Source organism: Acipenser ruthenus, chromosome 6 (genome assembly GCF_902713425.1).
Source record: "Acipenser ruthenus chromosome 6, fAciRut3.2 maternal haplotype, whole genome shotgun sequence".
Classification (NCBI taxonomy): Eukaryota; Metazoa; Chordata; class Actinopteri; order Acipenseriformes; family Acipenseridae; genus Acipenser; species Acipenser ruthenus.
The window spans coordinates 21,377,121-21,395,494 of NC_081194.1; the positions used below are offsets into that span (position 1 = coordinate 21,377,121).

At 35.6% G+C, this 18,374-nt stretch overlaps 1 protein-coding gene across 5 annotated transcripts in view; it reads left to right on the forward strand.

Moving 5' to 3' along the window:
- Positions 1-18,374, forward strand: part of LOC117411407 (pleckstrin homology domain-containing family G member 1-like) — a 119,744-nt gene that overhangs the window by 55,925 nt on the left and 45,445 nt on the right. Inside the window, exon 1 of one of the 5 annotated variants that reach the window (XM_034018885.3) lies at positions 15,745-15,898. The exons of the other annotated variants lie outside the window; for them this stretch is intronic. The gene's annotated coding sequence lies outside the window, so the exon portion shown is untranslated. Of the gene's footprint in view, positions 1-15,744; positions 15,899-18,374 lie in introns of those variants that run through there. 5 annotated transcript variants of the gene reach the window in all.

Consider the following 18,374-nt stretch of genomic DNA (forward strand, 5'->3'; position numbering starts at 1 on the left):
ATCATTTTGTTTACTGTTCTAAGATAGCCATAACAAATTCTATAGTCTGTCCCTCCCTGAGGAAGTAACATTTAGTTGTTTCAATGCTTAGTGACTAAATAATGAAGCATGCTATACAAATTCATTTTGAGAAACATAATGTTCCCGCTGTTTAGGGGAAGTAATAGCTATGACTATGTGAGAATATTTGCTGCCTGGTTCTCTCAATTTGTACTGGTGAGTCTAAAGCAATTTAAATACAGCCATAATGAGTAATAAAGTGTGTTAACTGGTTCCACTACTGTTTAACATCAGAGGAAACACCATTTAAGTGTACAGTAGTTTTGTTATCTGAATGTTTAAGTTGAGTACTGGTATCTGAGCTCCCAATTTTAAGGATGTGAGATCATTTTTTAAAAAGAAGCTACAGAACCAGTTGCACAATAATATACAATATGAACTCAAAAGGTTTTGGTTGTGTGGTAATCTAAAGCTTTGTATAATTTTTATTTTATTTTTTTATTATTACTGCTAAGTGAGTTGGAGATTAGGAACATAGTTTGAGAAATCCACAATGGCTTCATTTATTGCCTCAGTAAACTCTCTCCTTTCACGAATGGTGGTAAGTTGGTTTATGTGGTAAAGCTATTGACCTGCATGGGTCACCCACTTCTTCCATTCCTGCTACAGTCACAGGCCTGGATATGAGGTCACCTTATTTGCTTTTGACTTCATGTACATAACAGGTGGTGCAAACAAACAAAAAAATGCAATAAAGCTGAGTTCTTTTAATATGACAAAAAAAGGTGAACAATGGGTTGTATGCGTTGTATGGGCAAATTCTACTTTCCGCAGTGCGGCCATTGTGTTTTGAGATTTACAACAGATGTGACCTAAACAATGAGCACTAAAAGTAAAAGGAAGTGACTTTTATAAATAGCTCTCTGTGTAGCTTGCTTTGGACTTCAATGTGGATACAACATTAGAGTAAATCTTGGCCTCTGTAGCTTTAGTTGCTCTGAAGCTATATTTCACCTTGGACGTAGTTTATTGACCAATTCAGCTTCTTAGTAAAATGACAATAACTGGCCCCCTTATAGTAGCAGATGTGTGTGTGTGTGTGTGTGTGTGTTTTGCATTGGTGAATGTTTATTATAAGCTACCTACCAAACAGAAAAAAGGTATTGAGACTTGGCTTGTAGACACAAACTTAAATCATTCTGTTTTGAATTACGCCAGTTTGCAGCCATTGGATTTGTTTAGGGGTTTAAAAATGAGCTCTTGACGAGAGATTGCTTGACCTGAATGTAATTATATTCTGCATTATGATGTTCATTCTCTCTGGAGGTGTTGACCTAAAGCTTTTTCATTGGGTCCAACACAGGCTGATCAACCAGGTCTTCAGTGTATCCTCCATTTACAGCTTGTATGGAGAACTGCTAATAAGGAGCAGCTGATGAGAGATTGCTTGAATGTAGTTATAGGTGGCCTACTACTTTTATTGTTGGCCGTGGTCAGGTTGTTATTAGGCTAACCTATAAACCATTTGTGCACTTTTCAAATGATCCAGTCAGCGTTGAAACGGTTATACATAAAGTTTGAGACCACAGAGAAAGATCATTATTTATTCTGTGTATTCTTCTGAGGAATCTTTTTTTTCTGTTGAGGTTGCAGCAGGAAAACAATGTATAGGCTGTGAATAAAGCATCAAACTCAACTTGACTTGATTTATAATACTCCAATATGTTTAAATGAATGGATGAACAGATTTTTTTTCCTTACAAAATATACTGCTGATTCCTCAGCCCCCGATTTTAGTACAAATCTTACAATACACTAGGTAATTACTGTATCTAAGATTAGTGCCAATTGAGGGCTGTGAAACTAGCTGTATATGCCTTTTTACTTCTGAAGATAAGGTTTCACAGCTTTTGTTGTTGATATATACATTCACTATACCTGTGTGTGTGTGTGTGTGTGTGTGTGTCTATGTATATAAAGTCTACCGCAAGCCATAGTAGACAAGACAAGGATTAGCACTGAAATACTTATTTTCTGTAAGACTTGCACAATGTAAAAGTACATTTATATGTACCCTAACTTCAGCAAGATTAAGGCAACATCTACAAATGTGTAATTAGAAAATGGAATAGACATTGCCTTTTTATTGATACCTGTAAGAGAAAGTAAAATGTAAGGAGAAGGTGGAGAAGTACCATTTACCAATTAGTAGATATAGCTGAGCTTTTCATTGAAAAAATCCCATTGCAATCGGAGGTACAGTAGTCATTTTGATTTAAAGCGAGTAAAAGCTTTCCACACTTGCTGCAATATCATGTATCAGCATGAGCCAACGAAAAGGGGATTTGCTTAATAAGATGCGTTGTCTCTAGTTGATTTGTTTACATCAAAACAGTTTGTTTTGCATATCACTGGGACAACAGTGGGGTCAGTGCGTGGATTATATTCACAATGGGCTGCTACACCTGGAGAGGTTTGTTATATCACGGCTGGATGCTCTGTTTCAGGGGTGATTTTCCATGGGCTGTCATAAGTCTTGTAGGATAAGAGGTGAGATCACAGTGCTACTGTGTGGATATTTAATTGTTTTGGCTTAAAGGGTAATGGAACATTTGCCCTTTTTCTAAGGGGTGGTGGGCTAGAGATTTGACCCATGTTTTCTTTTTAATCCACTTGGAAAATACCCAGTTGCGCCACCACTGCAATGGTCAGGAGCGCTGAACTTCGATGGGCAACCTAGATTCCTGCTATCAAGCCAATTGCCTCTTTTCACCTACCAAGCCTAAGCAATGGAGGATATCAAGCTACAGAACCCTGGAGGCAGGGCCCAGTCTGAAGTTTTGGTGGGTCCAGTATGGGTCACTGTAGCACAATGAGGTTGTAGCTCAGATTTTTTAATTCACAGAAAGTTCCTTCAGGCTTCTGGAAGACTTCCACACTTGCACTTTCTGAAGGCCTGCAGACTGCTGGCATAGTGTAAACAGGCGTTGTTACCTGGCTTGTGGAGCTGTTTTTTGCTCCCTGCTTAAACATTATTACATTAAATATGCTTAGTGGATAATGGACATATAAATAAGTATAAAAATATGTTTGTCCCCTGAATGTCCCCTGAATGTGAAGCAAGCAGTTCCTATTCAAAATATGAAAGTGCATATAACTTTGCATTTGTGTAAAGCCCACACTCTGCACTTCACAAAGAGTTCAATTGTATGAGTAATTGTGTGTACCTGACTGCCAATTTAATCTTCAAACAATGCTTTAGATCTCAGCAAAGCTAAAATTGCTTACACAGGAGAATTTACCTCTGAAACACTTGAGCTGCATTATTTTCATGGCTAATCAGATTATTCCACTGTCTATTTCACGGCACTACACTTCAGAGGCCTGGTTACTGTGTTTTTCTTTGTCATATGTTTCCATTTAAATGCAAATGTTGGCTCCCTGCTAAGAAGCAAGTCAAATAAACATCCATGCGACATGGTCTGATGTAAGACAAGCTTCTGATTTCGCTATTTAGATTACCTTTAGAAATTACAGGTTTAAAATGGAATTAATAATAAATATTGTAGTATCTTGTGAAATGAGAATAATGGCTTATTTTAAAGTGTTGTTATAATGAGATATTTTTACAATGATTTCCAATTATTTCATGTCCTATTTGAAATTCAAATAAGATAACAATAAGTTGCTTTTTATAAATTATGTATATCTTGCATATAATAAACCATTTTTGTTTTGTTTTTTATAATATACCATTTTTGTTTTGATATTTGATACATGTGGCCTGAAATGATGCCAATTGTCAAACTGTATTCTTCACAAACACAAATGGGCTAATCAAGTGTAAATCTTACTGCACCAGAGCCTCTTCAGCTGTCTTGTGCTATGTTTCCATCTGTACAAGGAAACTGAGCGTTAAACCTACTTTATTTCAAATTTGAGCTGCCATGTTCGCCATCAACAAACTCAGTTTTCAAGTGGATGTTAATCAAAGGTCAAAGATGGTGTATATCAACTTGGTGTGACCCCTACCTTCATGGGTCATATACACAGGTGCTCATTTGGTTACTTCCTCCATCAAAGTAAACAGGATAACCTGTTTTCTGCCTGCTCACCATTTTAGGACTCCTAATTCCTAGTTCAAGTGGTATAGATTCCTTTCTGGATACAGTAGGAAAACGAACAGGACTGATTTAACCATCCCCTCCTCTGATTGTAAAACAGGTACACATCCACGGCAGGGTAGACTGCGACAGGCATGCAGCAGTACACAAGCTTGGGCTTGTCCACCTGAGAGATGAGAATCTTCAGCATGGCAGCTGAGTGCTCCATACACTGAGCAACTGCCCATTGTTTGTTTGGCTGTTGCCTTTTATGATGTTAATCAGCATTAAGTGTGTGATCCCTATACATCCCATTTTATCTACTACCTAGATTGTGGCGTTGTTAAAAGGCTTGAATGTGTAGCATCACAGAAATCCATGAAGAAACATTATTCTGGCATCAACAAAATGTGTCTTTTAAATCTTTTAAACTATACTTAACCTGAATGGGCTTGCTGTCAGTCAAAGTATTATATTGTCCAAATAGGCGCTGACATTCCTAAAGGAATAGTGTTTACATTAAAGATCGAGGTAGCACAAGGTTGTTTTTTTATTTTTTTTTTTTTATTTTTTTTTTTTAGGGTTGTCACTGTCTCATATGTCTCACGTTCTAGTGGCATCAAGAAACACCAAACGCCCTAGTAATGCAGAATGTATTTAACTTCTAACAACCCTTTATTATCCAACATTGTTCTCCCCAGGAATGATTAACTAAACACTGGCACCCACCTCAGTTCAAGCATCTCTCTGTATTTGTAACCCTTTGTTGCATACTGTTCACAAGTGTGTACGTACGTCCCATATGCTTTAATATGCATCCCTTATTGCCTGATGCACAACAAAAGATGATTGCACTTTTCTAATTAAATTGGTTTTGTACTATGCATAGAATTGTTTAATATATAGTTATGGTGCAGTGATCATTTTGCATAGTGGGTTAACATTCAATGTAGGTCAAAATGTGCCATCTGAATTATCTGTAGTCTTGTATTTGGGTCAGCTTTTGTTGCCTAACAGCATACTTGGAAGTTTTGAATCCAATTCCAAAATATTGGCAAATAAAGGTCGCTATCAGTTGCACATGTAAATTGTCCTTTTTCTAATGAACTGGAACAATAAATACCAACACATGGATAAAAAGGCAGATGCCATAACTGATTACTTTAAAACTCCAGCACATGTCACTGTCACTTAAAGGTAAGGTGTTCATCAGATTATTTTAGGCCTGTAAGATTATCAACCAAGTGGAAAGTGAATTAATCCTATTGGGATGGTTGTTCAGAGCATTCATGATTTTGACCAGATATAGTCACAGACAGAAGTATTTGGCATGTAGAATTGATTATTGTAATGCACTTTTTTTCTGGTGGTGCAAAACGTGTGGTATCCCGCTTGCAGCTTGTTCAGAATACTGCTGCTAGAATTCTGACTAAAACCAGGAAAAGTTAACATATTACCCCTGTTTTGGCCTCTTTACACTGGCTCCCTGTGCAGTATAGAATTGATTTTAAGATTTTTGTTAACTTACAAAGCTCTGAATGGATTAGCACCTAGTTATTTGCAGGAGTTGCTGACCCCTGTATCTTTCTAAACCGCACTGTGAGATCACAGGATGCAGGACTGCTGGTTATTCCTAGGGTCAACAAAAGCAACACAGGAGGTAGGGCTTTTTCTTGTAGAGCGCATAAATTATGGAATGCTCTGCCTTCATTTGTCAAGGAAGCTGGGACCGTTACAGTTTTCAAGTCAAGACTAAAAACACACTTTTATAAAATGGCTTTCTTATCTTTGTGGGTTTTAATGGAACTTTAAAATTGCTGCGTTTGTATTATGGGTGTACTGTTATTTAAATGGTCTGACTGTGGCAGTTGTATGTGTGACATGCTATACAAATGTATTGTGGTTTGTTCTTTTTTTCTGCAATGTACTGTACAGTGGTTTGCGATACCTTTGTATAAAAAGTGCTATATAAATGCAATAAATAAAAAAAGAAAAACCACAAAAAGTGATTTCTATCATTTCTAATTGTTCTATTGAAAGATATAAATGAGAGATTCAACCTTTATAATAAAACAACAAATTATTACATAACATGCATAAAATGAAAAAATAACATGCAAAAACTAATTTCATACTTTGACAAAAGTATTTGCGTACCCTTATATTAGTATATTGTGTGCCCACCTTCCTTTACAGCTTGCAGTCTTTTTTGCATTTTGAAACCAGTTCCTGGCATCTTTCTGTAGATATTTTTGCCCATTCTTCAACACCATACAGCTTTGAGTTTTGGTTTCCTTTTTGCAACAGCAGCCTTCAAGTCAATCCACAACATTTCAATGGGATTCACGTCTGGGGACTGAGATGGCCAATCCATAACTGTAATCTTCATTTTTTTCAGAAATTCCTTTGTAGACTTGGCAGAACGCTCCTAGAACTGGGTAACAAATGAGAGTGCGACATTTCTTGATATGTTGCAGCATTTATGCCTGTGATTGGATCTTTAGATGTTTATGCTTTGTCTTTTTGTAACCCAGGCTTCAGTATTCTAACCAGATACTTCATCCATAACTGTAAAACAATAGTCAATAGTGGTGCATTTAAAATACTGAAAGAAACTTTGTAAGTTCAATGAAAACCTCCCTTAATGTCTTCAATGTTTAAATGAGTTTTGGTTCACATTCATCTGTAAAAAAAATAAATAAATAAAGGCCTCAAATTCATAATAAAAATTAAAGTGGGAGATAACAGGAATAGCAACGAATGCATTGAAATTCATATTCGTACGCGGTCATTAATTTAAAGTCTATCTAAGGAATATGCGCATGATTTTGTGGGTAATATTAGATACTATATGTCACCATTGTGGGTGTTTATATTTCCATTTTACTTGGTAATGCCCACTGCAGTAGTTATTAATGCTATTATGTCCATGAAGAACGGTATTGGTACAAAACCCAAACAAAAATTCATCCTCTCTGTAATTATTCATGTCTAACATAGCTGCATAACCTTTGTCTAAAAACCTTGTAATTGGAAATTGATTTTATCTTTTATATATTTGTAAACATCACTTTATTTGTTGCTTGTTTTTCCTATCATATTTGAGGGAACAAAAGATTGAATTTAACACTTTAATTTGTTATGCAGTTCAATGGCTGTTAGCCTCCACTGTGCTTTTTCCTTAAGAAAAGAATTTCAACTACAGAAAACGTTTGAAGTTTAATTATACACCGAGTAGTTTCCAAATAAATCCTGAGGTGTGAACTGAGGCATGAATGATGGTAACTTCTTTTTTTTCTGAAAGGACCATGTGGTCTTTAACATCTGTAAAGTAAGTTGAACCTAGATCTCATCCAAACAACCCAGCTCCTTTAACAGTGCATCTTTCCCGAGCGTCCTGCTGAGGTGCTGCTGTTCGGTGGAGCATGTCCATGTTGTTCCCAGGCTAGATTTGAACCATGAGACCTTTTGTGAGTGTGTGTACCTGCTGAACCACTAGCTTGACCCCCTGGGTTATTGGATCTGTTGCACATAATCGGATTCAAGTTCATTTGCATTGTGTTGAGAATGTTTTCATGGCAAAACAAAAGGGAAACAGTGGAACCATTTAAAATGTATCATCTTTTCATAAATTGAACACTACATTAGTTGTGTTTTTTATTTTTTTTAATAGTGATTTAATATAAGGAGCATGTTTATTCAGCTCTCCCAGTGTCAATGTTAACTGTATTTTTCCATGTGGGGAATGATAATTTTATGGTTTTGAAAGTATCATACACTTAACATCTGCTTGGTTAAGTAACATCTCCTACTTATTTCTGAACAAGCCTGCTTTTGATCTTTTAAAGTGCCAGCTAATGGACTTCCAGACCGTACATTCTTCAGGATGTGTTTTAACCCTTTGAAATACAGATTGTATGTGTTAAAAAAATATTTTACATGGCTTTACTGTAACTTCAAACAAATTTGTTTAGAGTAATACCAAAGGTATTTTCTTATAAAAACCAATAACAAATTTGCTATACATCATAGACAAAAGACTGGTGCCAATATCCTTAACTAGCAGATTTAAAGTACCAAATAACGCACCAAAAAATGGTCTTGATTTATTGTTTTACTTAACTGTTTTAAATCCTTTTTTTTTAAAAAAAATATTGAATAATAAAACATTATGTAATTCTGTCTCGTAATCCAAATAATGAATGGGATTTGTGATGTTTTTGAGTTAATATTTAATAAATGGGTGCTCCATAAACTTGTCAAACTTTGCATAAGAATGAAAACTCTTGTGTTGTTGTAATTTTGTAGTTTTTAAGTGTGTGTGTGTGTATGTGTGTATATATATATATATATATATATATATATATATATATATATATATATATATATATATATATATATATATATATATATATATATATATAAATAACAAAGCAAAAAATAATAATCTTGTCTCTGTCTGACACTAGGGACTGCTGTCCAAACATGGAGATGAGTTTTAACTCCATTTAAACTTTTGACTACATGTAACTTTTGTCACCTGCTGTACAGTATGTGCAAGTCTTTTTTTATTATTTATTTATTTTTTTTCTGCAGGACTCTCCCCTAAATCCCCCTTGCTGCAGTGTTAAGAGTGTTAAAGCAAATATGTTATATACACTGTAGTAAATATAGTCTTCAGTTAGCAAAGCCGGTTTACTGTTTTGCCACTCACTTCAGCTTCTTAATTATCGGTGCAATAATAAATGTTTTCAAATCTGTTTTCTTACTACTTATTAGTGTGAGTAACCTTGCCCCCCCCCCCCTTTTAACCTGTGATAGCACACTCTGGTTCTTTGCTTGTTTTTCTAATTAATTTGTTCGCACAGAAAGTAATTTGGTACCAAGAAGCAGCTGCAAACTTTAAGTATGTTGCGTTGGAAGGAAATTGGTTTTAAAGGCTTAGTTTGCACTCCTTTTACTAAATCTATTAGCCCTGTTTTCTTTTGCATTATCACAGGGTTATGAAGTGTCCCAATATTATGGGACAGGTAAATCATACAGAAAAATCTATGTTCTTGGCCATTTGAATAACAGATTTTAACAAGATGTACTGCAGTCCCACAAAATTAGCCAATGAACTGTATTTACCCAGTAGTCTTTAGCTCAATTGCTGAACTGATCATTCTTTACAAAGATACATACAGTTGTGTACAAGTGTTCCAGCCATTGGTTTGCATAGTCAGCTGTGTTTATGAGATGTAGTTGTGTTCTATTGGCAGCCGTTGCATAGCAAACAAGAACTCAGAAGCTGTTTAGGTATGATTTACTCTAGGTAAACGTTCCCATGTTAAAAGAGACTCAATTACTGCTGTTGCCACTGCTACTACAAATATCCTTTATCTTCAAACCTTCGTCTGATTAATGCCTGTTTCACGCAGAGCGTAGGAATTTCCCTTTAAGTGTAACCCTTTAATATCAGCAAACCAGTCTGGTGCTGTCACTGTATAAAGAAACAATGAGAATTAAATGCACAGTCTGTATAAAGATGAGCAGACCTGAATGCATTCATCCTGTATGAATACAAATTACATATTCCCTTTAATACATTTGGGACTCCTACAGCAGACCTCTGGAAACCAACTATAATTGGAAACTACAAACCTGACTAGAACACATCAGTGTTATAGAGATGCATTATGTAAAATTGAAAAGGTTTTATCTGGTGGTAAATATCTTTCATTTTGATACAAAAGCCAGCATATCCATAGCAGTCACAACTATAATTCAAGTCAAAACTGCAAATCCTGACTACAAGGCTACAAAAAAACATCTCCTGTAAAGATCCAATTCTTCATATGCACCTTTTTGATTCTGGGTCTAGATTTTGTCTTTACCACCCACAATGTATTAGGTAAACTACAGTACAGATTCAGTACAAATGCCTGCTGATTTCGTCTGGTACTGGCCTACTTTTATGATTCTCTAACAAGAGAATTGTGGCTTCACAAATTATTGGGTGGTGTTAGTGAAGTAGGAGCTGGCCTACGTTAGGCATGGAATAACTTTTTATATCAAAGTTAGAAACTCAGAGTCAAGGCAGTTCAATATCTCTGATGAAAAGAGAGTGTATGGGGTTAATTATATCCAGTCAACAGTAAACTAATTCTGAAATGGCAAACCTTATCGCTAAGGGATAAACTGTATTGCTTTTTGCTTGTAGTGTTTACTTACATCTTTTAAACTAGGTAAATGTTGTTGGTGCTCCAAGTGCCCTATTTAGAAAACCTTAACAGAGGGGGTATTTCTCTCGGTTTAAAAGACCTGAATGTCTGGGTTCTGTGTTCTGATGCTCAGAAAGGTACAGGAAGGGTGCATTGGAGCTGATAATGGCAAGGTCCCAAGGTTTAGTAGAGAACAAGTTACTAAAATACAGGGCTTCCCTTCATTGTCACTGAAGATCATATTTCCAGCTGCGTCCAAGTCTGTTGGCCAGATAACCTACGCAAGGTTACAGGCAGTCACTGGTTATTTTAATAACAGCAGGTGCACTGCTTATTGTGTATCTGATATCTTTTTTTCTCTCTTTTTTTTTTCTCCACAGAAAAGCAGCATGTGGCCTTTTTGTAGAGGGCTGCTGTGAGAGAGAGAGAGTGAAAAACAAGCTGTTTTCAATATTTTCTCCACAGCATTAATCTACATCTACAACGTCATGGTAGTGCAGAGTGTTATCAATAATGTTTGACAATATTGTCGCTGAAATATTTTTAGCCAATGTTGACACATTTTTTAAATCTAATATCAATATGTAAAATATGTTTGAAGGGTATGGCAGGGTCAGAAAGTACATTCTATTCAATTCATATTTGTAGAAGTATATGTCCTATATTTTTCATAGTCTGGCAAGTTAGTAGTTAAGTTAAGATAGTGTCCCAGATTCCATTCTTAGACACATCTTTTTTAGGGAAAGAAATAAGGACAGATTTTCTTGAAAAAGGAGTCCAAGGTTAGATATTTTTTGTACATTTAATTGAAATGCCATCCTATATTTTGTAGCTTTATGCCCCACTTTTATACCAGCATTGTTTAGGTGATCACCTGTAGAGTGCATTATGATGGTGCCTTATTTTTATTTTTTCTCTGGACTGAAAATACTGTGTTTGGCACAAACTGGCCTGAGGAAGACGAAGCAGATAAGATTTTTTACTACTGCATAGTAAACAGGAATCTCTAGTTTATTTGGAATGATTGCAAAGTCCCAACACTGAATGTTGTTGTGTAGCCTCCCACAAGATTAGAGGGACCACGATGGACAAACAGGCTTCTAATTTTAAATCCGGGGAAAACAGTTTCCAAAATATACTGAAAGATAAAGCTGTCTATTAAGATACAAAAACAAATCTAATCATTAGACTGGTATAAACTGTAAACAGAACGCCCACCAACATTGTTATTGTTTTGTATCACATTCTTAGTTTAGCTGTGCATGTCCCAGGTAATAGGGCTATAGTGGTTATGTATGTATGTATGTATGTATGTATGTATGTATGTATATAAACTGCATATACAGTTTTAGAGCTCTTACAATTCTAAAGAAGCTTGGCGTGATTATTCTTAAGTCCTGTAGAGTTACACAGTGATCTTATCAGTCCTGGACTCTGATTAGTTAAGATAATAAAGGATTTTAAACTATGCATCAGTTATGAGCTATTCTAAATGTTGTGGATGTTGGTCATGATGACAGACATGACGCTAAAACCTGATTGTCTGAGATATATCTTGGGGAAACGCTTGTACCAACACCTTTTTATCCGGCATTTTATATCTGTTGAGAAAAAAAATATATATATACATGTATATATATATATATATATATATATACATATACACACACACACACACACATACGCATCCATTTAATTTGACTCAGGAACTCAGGAATTTGGCAGTTTGTGATAACATCAGGTTAAATAGCCCTATTTGTGTTCTGTGATAATGTAATTGTGGTATAAAAGTGCACTCAGGACTTAGCCCCCTATGCATGGCAGGGGTGGCAATAAGACTTCTATTGCACAGCAGTTCGATCCAACATCAAGCTCAGACTTGTCTGTCTTATTGTCTTAAACTCATAGCAACACACCAGTAATGGATCAATATGCTATGCAACTGGAGTCTCATTTCCATAAATGCATGGCCACAGATTGAGGGCTGTCACTCAAGCACCAATGGCTGACTGAGAATGTCTATCTTATCAACAGGAAGATAGGCTGTTGCTTACTAACTAACTAATTTCGTTTTCTTATTTTTTCGGTTCCATACACGCCTCTTTCCTTATTCGCCAACTGCGGGTGCATATATCCAGCCGCAGGGCTATACAGTAGCAGTGGCACTGGAACAGTTGACGGGTGGGGGTGCTGAAAGTCATTGAACAAAACTGTAATCCCTGTATATGATGGAAGCCATGCAAAGTTATTTCCTGTAAGATAGTTGATTCAGGGAAGCCTTAGTTTGCCACAAAGGTCCTGTATTCAGTGGTCTGTGTCAATAGAAAAACTTGGCAAACTTTGACTCGGCAATTGGGCTGTTGAGTTACTTGGGGGAATTTTGTTTGCAAAGCTGTTCATTTGTTCTCCTCCAGGTAAGAAAACTGCTGTAATTGCCATTTTGCAAGTGACGAAGATCTGTTCATATTGTTTTAAGGTCAGATATATGGCCTCTGGCTGCAATAAACCAGATTTCCTCAGCAGTGATATATTTTCATTGGTGTGTGAAAAATTCCAAGGTTCCCAGTATAAACCCAGTATGTAATTTAGTTACTCGGTATTTAGCTTCATTTCAAATGTCTCATAAACCAAGGTAAAGTGGTTGCTTAAACCATTGCTTAGGTTATCAGTTAGGCTATAGCCCTAATTCGTTGCAACACGTTTTGAAAATGACTCATAAAAGGAAAAGGCAATCCAATGCCACCATTAGATGTGATGCACCTCCAAACTGTATTCACAGGAAGTATTCAAATTCAAGTTAAATAACTAGTTTCCTTTTGGCACTTGTTCACATGAATACGCAAGTGAAAACATGAGTAATACAGTTACTGAGATTTTTGTTGATGTACTGTAACTATCGCCATATATGTGCTGTACATAGAACTTGACTGCTTTTGACTGGATACAAGAAATAATTAAAAGTTTTGATTGTTTTTATGTTGCATTGTTTTATTATTCTTTTATTATTCTTTTATTCTTTGAGCTAATATATATATATATATATATATATATATATATATATATATACATATACATACACATACACACACATATATATATATATATATATATATATATATATATATATATATATATATTAGCTCAAAGAATAAAATAATTAAAGAATAATAAAAGAATGCAACATAAAAACAATCAAAACTTTTAATTATTTCTTGTATCCAGTCAATATATATATATATATACATATATATATATATATATATATATATATATATATATATATATATATATATATATATATATATTTTTTTTTTTTTGTCACAGACAATAATTAAAAATGACATTTTCTAATTGTAAATTTAAAGATACCAGTAATTGTTTGGTGGTGGAGGATTGCACTGATTAATTTTATTGTGCTTTCAGCCTAGGTTAACAAGCCTTTAAGTACAATGGTCATTTGTTGAACTAGTGTCTGTGTGTCATTGAGGAACACATCGTGGATTTTGGAAGCCAGGAGAAACTAGGTATACCTTTTAGTCGCCCAAATTTAAAAAGCTGGTAACCTGTGTGAAGAAATCTGAATAGTAGTGTTGGCGTGTTCCAAGCACCAAACCCTCTGTCTTTGGTCTTTTGATTGCAGCGATAAAGTTGACGGCCTTACACTTTTTTTAATCCGTCAAGAAAGCTTTATATTTTGTCAGAGAGGTGAGGCTTTAAAAGAATGGTGCTGTTTTTAATTGTATTTCTTTTTGTTTATGAGTGAAGTTGCTTATGTTGACACTGCTCATAATATAGTTTCTACTAAGAATTACAAAGATTATAAACTGTTCAGCTAGCTTAGTTGGCTTCACATTCCTCGAAGATTTTGTTGACATTTACTGATCTTAATTTAAATGGGTCTGTGAAAGAGAGACTCAGACACAAGAAGCTGCAGTTTAAGCGCTATTGTGCACATTTATTAACAAACTAACAAAAACTCACTAAACAAACAAAGAGGCACATTAACAAAAACTACTGTACGTCCTTCAATTCGACATAGCATAGCATAGCACAGCACAGCACACATCAAAACACACCAACACTAACACTATCACCAACATTAACTAATCTTAACACCCGTGATACACCTGTGGCTGGAGCCTAATTAATCATCAATTATTCCATTATGGCCCCAGCCACATTCCCATTTAACCTCCCTCCCTGCAACCCAATATTCCCATTACACCAGCAGGGCTTCTGCCCTGCCACAAGGTCTTACAAGTAATCTACAATTCCAGAACGAGTCACGCCAGACTTACGTAATGGCTTAAAATAGGAACTTTCCTGTTTAGCCTTTTACATTTGATTCCGTCTTAAAAACAATGGCTAGATAGAGGGTTTGATGTGTTCGGTGTAACAGAGTACAGTTTGTATTTAATGACTAATATTATATATTAGTGATATCTCATGAATATATGCACATTTACTCTGAGAACGGAATTAGCTACAGTATACCCTTCTAATGAATGAAAAGCTATTGATGCAAAGGTCTGGTCTGTTTGTGTTTTATTGTCTTTCTTTTTTATTACATTTACTAGATTGAAACAAATGATCGCTGTTTCTTTACATGTCCACTTACACCTGAAGAAGAGACTTTTGAGGTCTTAAACTAGTGTTTGTATATAACAGTTAATCTAATAAATAGTAACAACTCTTCAAATCAATTATCACAATTACCTTGATTTACCGCGGAAAAATAATAATGTACTGTATGAGTTTGGAGATGTATGTGACATAGCTTGACTAGTTACTTGGATACACTGTTGGGCAAAGGCAATATACACCTGGGATCCCCTATGTAAATCCAGTTCTTTCTTGTATTTAAAACTGGAGTGTGTAGGATGTACACTTGTATAAAATCTAATTGAAGGGAAGGATAAAATCTGCAAAATGTCGTTTTTACTTTTTTTTTTTTTGTAGCTGAAATATTCGACAAGTAATTTACAGTTACTTATTATTGTAATTTTAAAAATTAAGGAATGCTTTTATTCTTTCTGGAAAAGGGGACAGCGTAAAGATTTGTTGTGCTGACAATGAAGAGCACTGGTGCTTGGCAACTCAAGTCCAGATGCTGCAGAGAGTGGAATCGCTTGTGAAATAGAAAAGTGTTTTCCTCCAATATAGTTTTGCTGCCTGCAGTGCTGGCAACCACCCAGCGCTGTTATCAGCACAAACTGCAGTTTGAGTCTTAATTCAAAACTGAGTTGATGGCACTTGGCTGATAGTATATCTTCTGACGAAAACTCAGCGCCGGTAATTAGTTATGATGTGCTTAGTAGGTGCTGCCTTGCTCGCTCACTGCTTCTGGTTCCCTAGTCCGATCACATTCATATGTGGACTTTGGCAGGGGGAGCGTCTTGCTAGTTGTCATCCTCCTGAGTGCCTGAGAAAATCTGAGAGCAATTAGTGCTTGTGTGGGGAAACAGTGAATAGACTTCTGCAGCAAGACAGAGTAACTGTCTGAGAGGGATCTCTTATTTTTAAAGTAGTGTCTTGAATTAACATCCTCAACAAATGAAGACTACTTTTACTGGACTGGAAATTGTGTACACGGTAAGTGTCATTTATTTGTTAACATCCTTCCCAGCCAAGTTAGATGAGGAATAATAAAAAAAGTAAGTGTAGTTCTGGAAGCAAATACAGTAACGAAGATTAGTGTCAATTTACCTTTTACAGATTGAATTAATTTAGAAGTAGATAGATAATAATTTTAAAGAAGAATGTGTTATCCACAAACATTTCATTTATTTAATTTGTGTGTGTGTGTGTAAGCATGTTTGTGTTTTGAATCATATGTATATAAAGTTGCGTTACAAATAAAAGGATTACTCTCCTGCTGGTAGTTTAATCCTCAAATGAAGGTTGCTCAATAAAATCTGAGGTCAATGCAACCCTACATATTACAGATACTCTCTAATTATATAAGGTGTGACAACTTTCATCCCTTAGTTTTGGACTTAACTAGAGAGACAATATTTATCCCTTAGCTGTGTGCATCTGGGAGTTTTAAATTTCTCTTTTAAGCAAAATCACCCTTCCGGTATACGCACAGTATATTACCTTCTTGCACATTATGTTATCTGTTTGATTGTTATAACATATGTTGATTTTAAGAACCTTTTAAAAAGGCTATTACAGTTTTTTTTTTATAGATTCATAATGTGCTAGGTTAAAACAATAGTTAACTACAGTATATGAATTGCTAGTCTGTGCTTGCAGTTTGAGATGGAGTGCATTCCATAATTCTTGCCAGATATGTTACAGTAATAATAATTCAATAAATACTGTTTTACAGGATAGAGTGCATGAGTAAAACTTACTCTTAAGATAAAATTGGGGCAGTTGAGTGATTCATTCCAATTAGTGTCCTGCTATTAAGTAATAGCAGCTCTGACTGGAGTTTTGTCAGCTGTCTGTAAGCTTGTGGAGACAACACACTGCAGTTCCTGTTTGTTCAGGCTTTAGTGTTGTCAATTGGAGCCTTTAGTATACAAGCTTGAAATACAGACTAGGGATCTGTTAGTTTACACCTTGTTGCATTTAATTCCCTGCTGGTTATAATCTGGCTGCAGTTTTTGAGAAAAGATCAACTTTCTTCCTGTCCAGAAATAGGAAGCTAGATGTGCAGTTCATTTTCTGCATGTCTTATGTGGCCACCAAGTGGTTACAAGAGAAACAGCATGCATTTTTTGTAAAACTAATAGAAAAGGGTATCTTTTTTTACAAAGTTCTACCATCAGTAAGGAGACAGCATGTTACTGTGTTGTTGTATTGTTACTGAATGTGCTTTATAATGACTTCATGACCTTTATTTAACACATGACTGCCATGTTAGGTTTTCAAGTTAATTTTTTCCCTTGCTTATTTAACTAGGGCTCCTTTCTAACAGCAAAAGAGTAACTGGAGAAGTTATGAGTTTCCCCATTGCTCAACAGTCTCTGTTGCTGGCAGGAACTACCATGAGGAATATATTAAGGTGTGGGTTTCCATTCCCCAGGAAGCAGCTGCCTTTACCATAGCTGTTCAACCTGACAGCCATCAATTGAAATCCAAAGACCTGCAGCATTCACTATAAACTGGGGTCTGTGGGATCTGAGCGTAGACAAATGGACATACCTAGAGGGAGAATAAATGCCTTTTGGAATATAATAAGAATAAATTCAGTGAGTGGGTCATTAAAACCATGTGTCTTCTATCTGTACGGGTGATTAAAGATGAATTACTTTGTAAGGTTAATCCACAGTGATACACATTTGGCAGCGCTCAGTTTTATATGGGGGAGATACCGAAAAGGTAAAATTGGTGTTAATGCATATGTGTCAGTGGGGGATGAAGCAAAAACTCTGTTTCTGCTTTTTGGGAGTTAAAGAGTAAGTAGCGGGGTTCCGAAAAACATAGTGTTACACGTCCCTGCGTGTTGCTACAACTGTTTAAATAACATACCTGTAATTTATCTTTTCATTTTTAACATCCTGACAACTTTAGTTTTTACACTTATAAAGCCTGTTTCAAAGCTATTTTCAAAATGGCTGCTCCATAAGTGTTTCATTACAGTAAGTATCATTGAGAACCACAGAAATGATGAACCATAAAATGAACTGAAAAGCAGTTTATTAATTGTACTTATTTTGTTTGATTAGAAAAAAACATTACACAGATCACTAATGTAAAGCAAATTAACTTCAATCATTCACACTCTACAGCTAGTAATTAAAACTGTAATGGATACTTAATTGGCCCTAATAAAAGGTAATCCATCTTAAAATGGGCCTTACCTTGGTCATTTAAATGCAGATTAAAATAAGTCGTTCCCCTAGGGGGGTCCTATTGATTGACCCCATGCGTACCCCATCTGGGAATGCTGAAGATAATCGGGCTGACCTCAGAGGTGATGGTCTTCACACCACTGCAGTTTTTTTAAGCCAGCCTGTTAGAATAATAAGTAGATTCTGAGGTGAGGACACATTTGCCAAACTCCCAACCCCTCATTAAAATGCTGCTGAATTGATGTAAACTGGAGCTAAGGTAA